Below are 14,262 nucleotides of genomic sequence, written 5' to 3' on the forward strand. Positions count from 1 at the left end.
GCAAAAAGGTTAAGATTATGCTGTCACAATTTAGTTTCCATTTTGAAAAAAAATAATTTGCACATGGTTGTGAATTATTTTCTTACTTTTTATACACATATAGATTTTAAATAGCCAGCACTACCAATGAACATTTTTAGACTCCATCTATATTTCTAACCTCCAAATAATTTGGGACATACATGAATTTTAAATGTCAATTTTATAAGCCAATTATTTTCTCAACCTCATTATCACAAACGAAAGCATCCTAAAACCACAGCCAATATAATTTAGTTGGGATGCATCTGCATTTTCCCATCTAGATGTTCTAGTTTTGCCTCTACAGAATAAAACCTAACACTAAGGCAACAATTAAAAAAAATTAAACCCTAAGAAATTTAAAGCTATGTTTTAATTCACCAATACTTAGCCATCACTGAGAAATAAGCCAAAAATACTAATAACACAGCTGAAAAAAAGACAAAACCACTGCCTAACTTCAACAGACTGAACCAAAAAGACATGGTCATTATTATTACCAGTGATTTGCATGACAGCCAGAAGCGCCTTGTCTGACAATGCTGACTGGTCATTTTCAATGAAGTAGTAACACTTGTGTATATAGGCAGGTGGGAGGGCAGAGGATTGTGCAAAGGCCAACAAGACTACTGAAGCACTGATACTCAAGAACAATTGATTTCAGGGAAGGATTGAGCTAAATACCAAGTCAGGGAGGGGGAAAAGCTGATAATGCACCTAACAAGCTTATCTCCTTAGCAAATAAGGGAATTTTGTGCATGTATGTTTTCATGCGTGAATAATTTAACAGGTGTTACTACTGGGAAGTCAAACCTCTGCGCAAGATCTTCACATACACTCATTTAGAGACTGCTGTATTACCCTGATGGGAAAAGACACTTTATTTTTTTAACTGGCAGGTTAAAAAGATATAGGCCCTTTCACAGCAACAATTACTAAATCAACATATATCCTGCTCAGCAAATAAGGCATCAGGTTATGAAGGAGTGACCTGGCAGAAAACAAACTAGGTTGTTGCTTTCTTCTGTTTGGTTGGGGGTGGGGAGGGCAGATAATTCTGACGGCATAGGGAGTATATGTTGGGAGGCAGAAATAAGGGTAGGTCATAATTTGAAGAACTAGGTTTACAGTATATTATGTTGGATATAAAGGCAGTTAAGCTACTCCTTTCCTAGTATACAACAATGTGAAGAAACCTAATAAAGCTACACAGTGTTCTCCATAGAAATAAAACATTTTCTTAGTTCTAAGCCGTCCTAATTCCCTACTAGATATTTATATGAGCTTCTAAAGTCTGTATGTCAATTCTCTGTATTTCATATGTAGGAAAACTTAAAAGAAAAATAAAGAAAGCACAATAAAACCATCTAGAGGAGCAGCTAAGAAACATTTTTATCAAACATTAATTATAACAACGATGAAGAAAAAAATAAATCAAGAGGGGAGAACCAAGATGGTGGTGTGAGTAGAACAGCGGAAATCTCCCCCAAAACCATATATATTTTTGAAAATACAACAAATTCAATTATTCCTAAAAGAGAGACCCGAAGACACAGGACAACAGCCAGACTACATTCACACCTGCGAGAACCCAGTGCCTCGTGAAGGGGGTTAAGATACAAGCCAGGTCCCAGTGGGACCCAAGCGCCCCTCACCCCAGCTCCAGGTGGGAGGAGAGGAGTCGGAGCAGGGAGGGAGAGGGAGCCCAGGACTGCTAAACACACAGCCCTAGCCATCCGCACCAGAGCACAGACACACAGTGTGTGGTGTGCTGGACACTAGGGAAACAGGACAATAAGACGTGTGAGTGGGTCCCTGCAGCCTGCCCACCTGGGACAAAGAAAAGCGAGTGCATTTTGAAAGTTTTAAAGGGACAGGGCCCCCACAGCTGGACGGAAGCATCCCAGGAAACTTAGCCCAGAGCTGGGAATCCCAGGGAATTCTGGGCGCCCTAACCCCCTGGGCGGCAGCACAGCTCAGAGGCCCCTAACAACGATAAACAGCCTCCCGCCCATTCTCCCTTGGATGCAGCTCCGCCATATTGGAGAAGCAGCCTGAGTCTGGCCACGACCACAGCAACCGCAGAGCTCCACAGCAGCTTGGCAAGAATTAGATACCCCGGCTGCTCGCAGCTACCCAGCACACACCACTAGGGGTCGCTGTTCTCCCAGGAGAGGAAGGCCACAAACCAGCAAGAAGGGACTTTCTGTTAGCCAACACACGTGCCAGCTCCCCACAAATACCTCTATCGCCATGAAAAGGCAGAAGAATTTGATACAGACCAAGATCACAGAGGCAAATCCTGAGAAGCAGATAGACCTAACCAGTCTCCCTGAAAAATAATTAAAAATAAAGCTCATAACCATGCTGATGGAGCTGCAGAGAAATATGCAAGAGGTAAGGGATGATGTCCAGAAGGAGACTACATAAATGAAACAATCTCTGGAAGGATTTATTAGCAGAATGGATAAGATGCAAGAGGCCATTGATGGAACAGAAACCAGAGAACAGGAACGCATAGCTGATGCAGAGAGAGATAAAAGGATCTCAAGGAATGAAACAATATTAAGAGAACTGTGTGACCAATCCAAAAGGAACAATACCCGCATTATAGGGGTACCAGAACAAGAAGAGAGAGAAAAAGGGATAGAAGGTGTCTTTGAAGAAATAATAGCCCAAAAATGTGTTTTAAGAAGACCTCCAAGTATATTATGTTCAGCAAAATAAGCCAGGCAGAGAAAGACAAGTGCCAAGTGATTTCCCTCATTTGTGGAGTATAACAATGAAGCAAAACTGAAGGAACAAAATAGCAGCAGACTCAGAGGCTCCAATAAGGGACTAGTGGTTACCAAAGGGGAGGGGTGTGGGAAGGCGGGTGGGGAGGGAGGGAGAAGGGGATGGAGGGGCATTATGTTTAGTACCCATGGTGTGGGGGATCATGGGGAAAACAGTGTAGCACAGAGAAGGCAAATAGTGAATCTGTGGCATCTTACTACACTGACGGACAGTGACTACATTGGGGTATGGGTGGGGGGCTTGATAATATGGGTAAATGTAGTAACCACATTGTTTTTTCATGTGAAACCTTCATAAGAGTGTGCATCAATAATACATTCATAACAATTTTTTAAAAAAGAAGACCTCCAGCCGATTCTGATACATGCTAAGGTTTGAGGATCAGCATACTATTAGAAAGCCCTATACTATTGTCGGAGTCCAGGTGTTGCATTTGAGGTTTTGGAGCAACGCAAAGAGCAAAGGTGGCAGCGGGAGTTGTCATGGAGGGTGCTCAAAGAGACCACTTTATTCTGCATAAAGCTGTACCTCTTATATGCTACAGTGCTAAGTCATGGTTACAGAAGTACTGAAGACGTGTATGCATGTGGCCTTCATGGCCAGGTGCCTGGCCTTCAGGGCCCTTATCTAGCTCCTTCACGGGTACAACATGCTGTGTTTTCAGGTTTCTCAAGGTCAGACATATCTGGCTCCATACAAGGCCAGATGTATTTGGGGTGAAGCAGCAGACAGCTGTCCTCAGAACACTAGAGAAAGTGGGGGGGCCTTCCCTACAACTATGCACCTCCAATTTAAGGAATACACACACAGAGAGAGAAATGACTACAAATAACTTCAGGCTGGAAGACTATTCATTTAAATAATATCTGGTGTTAAATACATAAGCTACTTTTTAAAAACATACATAATTTGATATTGGATGGAAAACAGGGAGTAGGAAGGCAAAGTGGAAACTTCCCACAGGCCCACCAAGGAAGCACCTCCAGCAAACACAACTAACCCTGAAAATGACCTGAAGACTGCATGCAGATCAGGCCACCTACATCTGGTGAAGAGAAGACTACACAGAGAAGGGTAAAGTGGCAGGGCCAGGATTGGTCAGGACCGAAACCCTTCCCCCAGCCCACAAACAGGAGGAAGAGGGGATAAGCAAGCACTCAGGAGCTCTGCACACCTGGCCCCAGAGAACACGAGTCCACATTGCACTGGGTTTTGGTGATTAGTGGGGCTCAGCACCAGGGAGCATTGGAATACTCTGAGAGGCTGAGATTCCAGGCACTCGTGGAGGACAGGAATGCTCCCTCAGTCTTCCTGGGACCCAACACAGAGGCAGCAGTCTGAAAGATTAACCAGCAGTGGGAAGTGTACCAGACAGACAGAGGTCGGAGGGAGCTCTCTTTGGAGGAGAAAGGGCAGGTGGATGGATGATGCTTCCCCATTCCTCCTTCAGCCCAAATGATCTGGGAAACCAGCTCTAAAGGCTCCATCTCCTTCACTGGCAGCTCAGCCCCTATGTATTTCCCTGCACACCCACCTGCCTGCTTGGCCAGCTTGGCCTAGCAGCCATTAGACTTTGCTGCCTGGCAGGCAGAGGGAGGCCTCCCCAGCTTTCCTGGCCCTCTCTCAGCTCAATAGGTGAGGCACCTGTCAGAGCCAGCTCCAAACACTCCATCTCCCTTGCTGGCAGCTCAGCCCCATGTCACAATCTCCTGCACACCACCCCACTAACCCAACAGCAACCACCATTGCTGCCTGGCAAGCAGAGGGAAGCCTTCCCACAATGATCCAAGCAGAAGTGCTTCATAGCACTCAAAGGGCCCACAGAGGCACCTATCAGCCTCTGCTGACAGAGATCAGCTACTGCCAGCAGATAGGCAGAAAGGTGGTCCTGCCCACAGCCCACCAACAGCAACTGCAGGTCCACCACAAAGTTGAACAAGGCATGGGTGAGAGCAAAGAGTCTTGAGCTTCTGGCACCATAGGACACCTTCTCCATAAAGCCATTACTTTCTAGACCAGGAAGCATAGCAGATCCATCTAATACAAAGGAAGAAACACAGAAACCCTGACAAAATGAGGAGGCAGAGGAATATGGTCCAAACAAAAGTACAGGATAAGACACCACAAAGAGGGCTAAATGAAATGGAGATTATCAATCTTCTTGAAGATGTCAAAGTAATTGTCATAAAGATGCTTGATCTACAGAAAAGTACTGACACTCTCAGAGAAGACTTCAACAATTACAAGATTTGAAAAACAGCTACTCAGAGCTGAAGAATGCAATAACTGAAATGAAAAATATAATGGAAGGCATGAATAATAGACTGCTGGAAGTACAGGAGATGATCAATGAGATGGATATTAGAGAAGAGGAAAACAATGAAGCTGAGGACCAGAGAGAAAAAAACAATCTCTAAAAATGAGGAAATGCTAATATAGCTGTGTGACAACTCAAAACAAAACAATATTCACATAATAGGCGTCCCAGCAGGAGAGGTGAGAGACAAAGGAGTAGAAAGTCTCTTACAAGAAGTAACAGTGGAAAACATCCCCAATCCAGGAAAGGAAATAGACACCCAGGTTCCTGGAAGCACATAGAGCCCCTAACAAAAGGAAACCCAGGAAAGCATTAAGATATGACAAAGATTAAAGATAAAGAGAAAATCTTAAAAGCAGCAAGAGAGAGGCAGACAGCTACCTATAAGTGAAACTCCACAGGCTATCAGCAGATTTTTCTGCAGAAACTTTACAGGCCAGAAGGGAGTAGCATAAACTATTTAATGTATTGTAAGGGAAGAACCTACAACCAAGAATCCTCTACCCAGCAAGGTTATCATTCAGAACTGAAGGAGAGATTAAAAGTTTCCCAGATAAACAAAAGGTAAAAGAATTCACACCCCTAACATGGCCTCATAGTATATGCTAAAGGGTCTTCTGTAGACAAATGTCCTTAAGCCCAAATATATTCATCAGTGAAAATAAACATACAGTAAAGGCAGTAAACCAATTACTTACTAAGCAAGTATGAAGTTTTAAAAAAAGCAGTAAAATCAACTATATACAAAATCAGTCACAGGATACACAAAACATGTAGATTATGTCATCAAATACATAAAGTATGGAGGAAGAAGAATAAAAAAGTAGTACTTTTAGATGTGTTAGACCATCAACTTACTATAGACTATTATACACTTAGGAAACTATGAACATTATAGTAACCACAAACCTAAAGCCCATAATACAAACACACAAAAGAATGAAGAAACAAAAAGAGAAATCCAAGCATAACACTGAAGAAAACAATCAAAGAGAATGGTATAAGAGAGGAAGAAAGAAACAGAGAGGAACTACAAAAACAACCAGAAAACAATTAATAAAATGGCAATAAGTACATACCTATCAATAATTACCTTAAATGTAAATGGACTCAACATACCAATCAAAAGACAGACAGTGGCAGAATGGATAAAGAAACAAGACCCAACTATTCAATACTGACAAGAGACTCATTTTAGACCTAACAACATACACAGACTGAAAAGGAATGGATGGAAAAAGATACTAGGTACAAATAAAAGGGAGAAAAAAGCAGGATTAACAGTACTTATATTAGACAAGACAGACTTCAAAACAAAGAAATAACAACAGACAAAAAAGAATATAACATAAAGATAAAGGCATCAGTATACAAAGAGGATATAACAATTGTAAATATCTATGCACCTAATAAAGGAGCACCTAAATATTGAAAACAAATACTAACAGAACTAAAGGGGGAAACAGGCAGAAATACAATCTCATTAGGGGATTTAATACCCCTTAAATCAATGGACAGATCATCCAGACAGAATAGGTAAGCAGAGGCACTGAATGACACATCAGATGGACTTAACAGATATACACAGAACGTTCCATTTAAAAGCATCAGGATACACATTTTTCTCAAGTGCTCATGGAACATTCTCCAGAATGCACCACATATTAGGACACAAAAAGAGCCTCAATAAACTAAAAAAACTGAAACTGTATCAAGCACCTCTTCAGATCACAATGCTATGAAACTAGAAATTAATTAAAAGAACACCAATAAAACCCCACAAAGTCATGGAGGCTAAACAACACACTTCTACTCATCAATGGAGCAATGAACAAATCAAAGAGGAAATCAAACAATACATGGAGACAAATGAAAACAGAAACACAACAGTTCAAAATATGTGGGATGGAACAAAAGCGGTTCTAAGAGGGAAGTAATTAGCAATACCAGCCTACCTCAAAAAACAAGAAAATTCCAAATAAACAGTCTAAACTCATAACAAAAGTAACTAGAAAAAGAACAAATGAAACCCAAAGTTAGTAGTAGGAGGGACATTATAAAGGTCAAAGCAGAAATAAGTAGAGTAAAACAATAGAAAGAAAAATCAATGAAACCAAGAGTTGATTCATTGAGAAAATAAACAATGCAGAAAGACACCCTAGCCAGACTTATCAAGATAAAAAGAGAAAACAAAAAAAATATCAGAAATGAAAAAGAAATTATAACTGACAACACAGAAATACAAATAACTATTAGAGGACTCTATGAAAAATTATATGACAATAAATTGTAAAACCTGAAAGAAATGGAAAAGTCCTAGAAAAGTATAACCTTCCAAGACTGACCCAGGATGAAACAGAAAATCTAAACAGACCAATAACCATTAAAAAAATAAACTGGTAATCAAAACATCCCCACCAAACAAAAGTCCAGGCCCAGATGACTTCACAGTTGAATTCTACCAAACATTTAAAGAAGAGCTCATACCCATCCTTCTTAAAGCATTGCAAAAGGTATAAGACAGAATACTTCCCAAGTCATTCTATGAGGCCAGCTTGACTCTAATACCAAAACCAAAGACACTACAAACAAAGAAAATTTTAGACCAATATCCTTGATGAACATAGATGCAAATATCCTGAATATTAGCAAACCAAATTCAAAAATACATCAAACATCATGCATCATGACCAAGTTGAGATTTATTGCAGGGATGCCACAATATTTGTAAATATTGTGATACTCCACATAAACAAAAGGAAAGATAAAAACTGTATGATCATCTCAATAGACGCTAAGAAAGCATTTAACAAAACAACATCCATTCATGACAAAAACTCTCAAAAAAATGGGTACAGAGGGAACATACCTCAACATAAAAAAGTCCATATACAACAAACCCACAGATAACATCAAACTCAATGAAGAAAAGCTCCTTTAAGATCAAGAACAAGACAAGGATGACAAAAACTCTCACCACTTTTATTCAACATAGTACTGGAAGTATTCACAATATAAGTACTCACAATATAAGAGACATAGCAATCAGACAAGATAGATAAAAGGTATCCAAATTGTAAGGAAGAAGTAAAACTGTCACTGTTTGCAGATGACATGATAATACATATAAAACCCTAAAGACTCCACCAAAAAACTATTAGAATAATTGGATTCAGCAGTGTTACATGATACAAAATCAGTACACAGAAATCTGTCACATTCCTATATACTAACAACAAACTAGCAGAAAGAGAAGTCAGGAAAACAACTCCATTTACAATTGCATGAAAAAGAATAAAATATCTAAAAATAAAACTACTCAAGGAGGTGAAAGACATCTATACTCTGAAAATTACAAGATACTTATGAGAGAAATTAAAGAAGACATCAATAAATGGAAATCTATCCCATGTTCATGGGTAGAAAGAATTAATATTGTCAAAATGGCCATCCTGCCCAAAGCAATCTACACATACAATGCAATCCCTAAAAAACACCAGCAACAAACTAAAACCGTCTAAAGTTCATATGGAACCACAAAGAACTCCAAATAGCCAAAGCAATCCTGAGAAAAACAAAGCTGGGGGATTATGCTCTCTGACGCCAAGCTATACTACAAAGTTACAGTAATCAAAACAGTATCATACTGACACAAGAACAGACCCACAGATCAGTGGAACAGAATAAAAATCCCAGAAATAAACCCTTGCATATATGGCCAATTAATATATGATAAGGAACCATGAATATACACTAGGGAAATGACAGTCTCTTCAAGTAATTGGTGTTGTGAAAACTGGACAGCTACATGCAAGAGAATGAAACTGTGCAACTCCATTCACAAAAGTAAACTCAAAATGGATTGGAGACCTCAATGTAAGATATGAAATCATAAGGCTCTCAGAAGAAAACATAGGCAAAAGTCTCTTGAGCATTAGCATGAGCAATTCTTTTCTGGATACATTTCCTTGGGCAAGGAAAACAAAAGTAAAAATGAACAAGTGAGACTACATCAAACTAAAAAGCTTCTGTATGGCAAAGGACACCATCAGCAGAACAAAAAGGCATCCTACATCACGGGAAGATGGCGGCGTGAGTCCCTCCTCCCCAAAACATATATATTTATAAAAATACAATAAATACAACTATTCCTAAAAGAGACACCAGTGGATGCAGTACAACAGCCAGGATTCATCTACATCTGCGAGAACTCCACATCACACAAAGGGGGTAAGATACAAGCCGCCGCCAGGCGGGACCCAAACGCTCCCCCAACCCAAAACCCGACAGGAAGAAAGGAGTCAGAACAGGGAGGGAGTGAAAGCCCAGGACTGCTAAACAACCAGCTCTAGAAATCCGCACCCGGAACACAGACACAAGGTGCACGGTGTGCTGGATATTAGAGAAGCGGAAAAGAAAAACCTGGGGGCAGGTCCCCGCAACCGGCGTCTCTGAGACAAAAGAAAAGCGAGTGCTTTCTGCAAGTCTTAAAGAGACAGGGACCCCATAGCTGGACGAGTTTGTTCCGGCAGCTTGGAATAGTGGGGAAACATAGGAGCCCTAAACGGAGGCAGGGCAGCTCTGAAGCCCCTCACCGCAATAAGCAGCCTGCCAGTCATTCCTCCAACTGGCGTGGACCCCGAAACACAGGCCCAGTGGCAGGAGAGTGGCAGCATGCACCAGGGACAGCAGCGCTGGAAGGAACCGAGAGCAGATCCGTGTGCCACAGGAGAGGCTTTTGCTAGCCCGCAGCGGCACGACCGAACATCCCGGGCACGGCTCGCGCGCACCGGCGGCAGTGAAGCCAGAGCCCAGTAGAAGCCTGCATGGAAGAGCCCCACACGCACCTGCAGCAGAGCCAGAGGGAGCAGGTGTGCTCCCAGCAGCTGACCAGAATCCTAGCCCAGCACACAGCCACCATGGCCAGACCCAAAGCTGATGCTGTCACACAGCTGACTGGCAGGGCCGCCACTAGCACGGAGGAGCGCACCTGGAGTGCCTGCCACTCCCTGCAGGGCCCCACACTGCTCTGACGAACACCCCGCCCACAGCAGCTTAGGGGATTAACCCGGTGGCTGTTCCAGGAGTGCAGGTAACCGTCACAGGCAGCGGAGAAGGACAAGGCATCCAGCAAGCAGGAAAGGACTTTCTTCTCCCAGCTGACACACCCGCAACCTGCCTACAGTCATTGCTATCACACTGAAAAGGCAAAAACTTCTGGTCCAGTCCAAGATAGTTACACCTGAGAAAGGATCTGCAGAGGCAGACCTAACAAGACTCCCTGAAAAAGAATTCAAAATAAAAATCATAAACATGCTGACAGAGCTGCAGAGAAATATGCAAGAGCTAAGGGATGAAGTCCGAAGGGAGATTACAGATGTCCAGAGGGAGATTACCAAAGTGATGCAAACTCTGGAAGGATTTATAAGCAGAATGTATAAGTTGCAAGAGGCCATTGATGGAATAGAAACCAGAGAACAGGAACACATAGAAGCTGATGCAGAGAGAGAAAAAAGGATCTCCAGGAAGGAAACAATATTAAGAGAACTGTGTGACCAATCCAAAAGGAACAATATCTGCATTATAGGGGTACCAGAGGAAGAAGAGAGAGAAAAAGGGATAGAAAGGGTCTTTGAAGAAATAATTGCTGAGAACTTCCCCAAACTGGGGGAGGAAATAGTTGCTCAGACTACGGAGGCACACAGAACTTCCAAAAGACGGGATCCAAAGATGACAACACCAAGACACATAATAATTAAAATGGCAAAGATCAAGGACAGGGACAGAGTATTAAAGGCAGCCAGAGAGAGTAAAAAGGTCACCTACAAAGGAAAACCCATCAGGCTATCATCAGACTTCTCAACAGAAACCTTTCAGGCCAGAAGAGAATGGCATGATATATTTAATGCAATGAAACAGAAGGGCCTTGAACCAAGGATACTGTATCCAGCACGATTATCATTTAAATATGAAGGAGGGATTAAACAATTCACAGACAAGCAAAAGTTGAGGGAATTTGCCTCCCACAAACCAACTCTACAGGGTATCTTAGAGGGACTGCTCTAGATGGGAGTACTCCTAAAAATAACACAGAACAAAACACCCAACATATGAAGAATGGGAGAGGAGGAAAAGGAAGGGAAAGAAATAATCACCAGACTGTGTTTATAACAGCTCAATAAGCGAGTGAGGTCAGACAGTAAGGTAATAAACAAGCTAACCTTGAACCTTTGGTAACCACGAATCTAAAGCCTGCAATAGCAGTAAGTACATTTCTTTCAATAATCACCCTAATGTAAATGGACTGAATGCACCAATCAAAAGACACAGAGTAATAGAATGGATAAAAAGCAAGACCCATCTATATGCTGCTTACAAGAGACTCACCTCAAACCCAAAGACATGCACAGATTAAAAGTCAAGGGATGGAGGAAGATTTTTCATGCAAACAACAGAGAGAAAAAAGCAGGTGTTGCAATACTAGTATGAGACAAAATAGACTTCAAAATAAAGAAAGTAACAAGAGATAAAGAAGGACATTAAATAATGATAAATGGCTCAATCCAACAAGAGGATATAACCATTATAAACATATATGCACCCAATACAGGAGCACCAATATATGTGAAACAAATACTAACAGAATTAAAGGAGGAAATAGAATGCAATGCATTCATTATGGGAGACTTTAACACACCACTCACTCCAAAGGACAGATCCACCAGAAAGAAAATAAGTAAGGACACAGAGGCAGTGAACAACACGCTAGAACAGATGGACCTAATAGACATCTATAGAACTCTACATCCAAAAGCAACAGGATACACATTCTTCTCAAGTGCACATGGAATATTCTCCAGAATAGACCACATACTAGGCCACAAAAAGAACCTCAGTAAATTCCAAAGATTGAAATCCTACCAGCCAACTTCTCAGACCACAAAGGTATAAAACGAGAAATAAATTGTACAAAGAAAGCAAAAAGTTTCACAAACACATGGAGGCTTAACAACATGCTCCTAAATAATCAATGGATCAAGGACCAAATTAAAATGCAGATCCAGCAATATATGGAAACAAATGACAACAATAACACAAAGCCCTATCTTCTGTGGGATGCAGCAAAAGCAGTCAGACCTAAGAGGAAAGTATATAGCAATCCAGGCATATTTAAAGAAGGAAGAACAATCCCAAGTGAATAGTCTAATGTCACAATTATCAAATTTGGAAAAAGAAGAACAAATGAGGCCGAAGGTCAGCAGAAGGGAGGGACATAATGAAGATCAGAGAAGAAATAAATAAAATTGAGAAGGATAAAACAATAGCAAAAATCAATGAAACCAAGAGCTGGTTCTTCGAGAAAATAAACAAAATAGATAAGCCTCTAGCCAGACTTATTAAGAGAAAAAGAGAGTCAACAAACATCAACAGAATCAGAAATGAGAAAGGAAAAATCACGATGGACCCCACAGAAATACAAAGAATTATTAGAGAATACTGTGAAAACCAATATGCTAACAAGCTGGAAAACCTAGGAGAAATGGACAACTTCCTAGAAAAATACAACCTTCCAAGACTGACCCAGAAAGAAGCAAAAAAACTAAACAGACCAATTACCAGCAACGAAATTGAAGTGGTAATCAAAAACTACCCAAGAAAAAAAACCCCAGGCCAGATGGATTTACCTCAGAATTTTATCAGACATACAGAGAACACATAACACCCATTCTCCTTTAAGTTTTCCAAAAAATAGAAGAGGAGGGAATACTCTCCAACTCATTCTACGAAGCCAACATCACCCTAATACCAAAACCAGGCAAAGACCCCACCAAAAAAGAAAACTAAAGACTAATATCCATGCTGAACGTAGATGCAAAAATACTCAACAAAATATTAGCAAACCGAATTCAAAAATACATCAAGAGGATCATACACCATGACCAAGTGGGATTCATCCCAGGGATGCAAGGATGGTACAACATTCGAAAATCCATCAACATCATCCACCACATCAACAAAAAGAAGGACAAAAACCACATGATCATCTCCATAGATGCTGAAAACGCATTCGACAAAATTCAATATCCATTCATGACAAAACTCTCAACAAAATGGGCACAGAGGGCAAGTACCTCAAGATAATAAAGGCCATATATGATAAACACACAGCTAACATCATACTGAACAGCGAGAGGCTAAAACCTCCTCTGAGATCAGGAACAAGACAGGGATGCCCACTCTCCCCACTGTTATTCAACCTAGTACTGCAGGTCCTAGCCACGGCAATCAGACAAAACAAAGAAATACAAGGAAACCAGATTGGTAAAGAAGAAGTCAAACTGTCACTATTTGCAGATGACATGACATTGTACATAAAAAACCCAAAAGAATCCACGGCAAAACTACAAGAACTAATATAGAAATTCAGCAAAGTTGCACGATACAAAATTAACACACAGAAATCTGTAGCTTTCCTATACACTAACAGTGAACTAATAGAAAGAGAAATCAGGAAAACAATACCATTCACAATAGCATCAAAAAGAATAAAATACCTAGGAATAAACCTAACCAAGGAAGTGAAAGACCTATACCCTGAAAACTATAAGACACTCTTTAGAGAAATTAAAGAGGTCACTAAGAAATGGAATCTCATCCCATGCTCCTGGCTAGGAAGAATTAATATCGTCAAAATGGCCATCCTGCTCAAAGCAATATACATATTCGGTGCAATCCCTATCAAATTACCAACAACATTCTTCAATGAACTGGAACAAATAGTTCAAAAATTCATATGGAACCGTCAAGGACCCCGAATAGCCAATGCAATCCTGCAAAGGAAGAATAAAGTGGGGGGGATCTCACTCCCAACTTCAAGCTCTACTACAAAGCCACAGTAAACAAGACAAGTTGGTACTGGCACAAGAACAGAGCCACAGACCAATGGAAGAGAATAGAGACTCCAGACATTAACCCAAGCATATACAGCCAATTAATATTCAATAAAGGAGCCATGGACATGCAATGGGGAAATGACAGTCTCTTCAACAGATGGTGCTGGCAGAACTGGACAGCTACATGTAAGAGGATGAAACTGGATCACTGTCTAACCCCATACACAATAGTAA

The 14,262-nt window shown here is 40.9% G+C and overlaps 1 protein-coding gene across 1 annotated transcript in view; it reads right to left on the minus strand.

Annotated features, from left to right (window-relative positions):
• Window positions 1-14,262, minus strand: part of LOC140848463 (THO complex subunit 2-like) — a 92,166-nt gene that overhangs the window by 42,754 nt on the left and 35,150 nt on the right.

The sequence above is a fragment of the Manis javanica genome, chromosome 1, assembly GCF_040802235.1.
Source record: "Manis javanica isolate MJ-LG chromosome 1, MJ_LKY, whole genome shotgun sequence".
NCBI classification, from domain to species: Eukaryota; Metazoa; Chordata; class Mammalia; order Pholidota; family Manidae; genus Manis; species Manis javanica.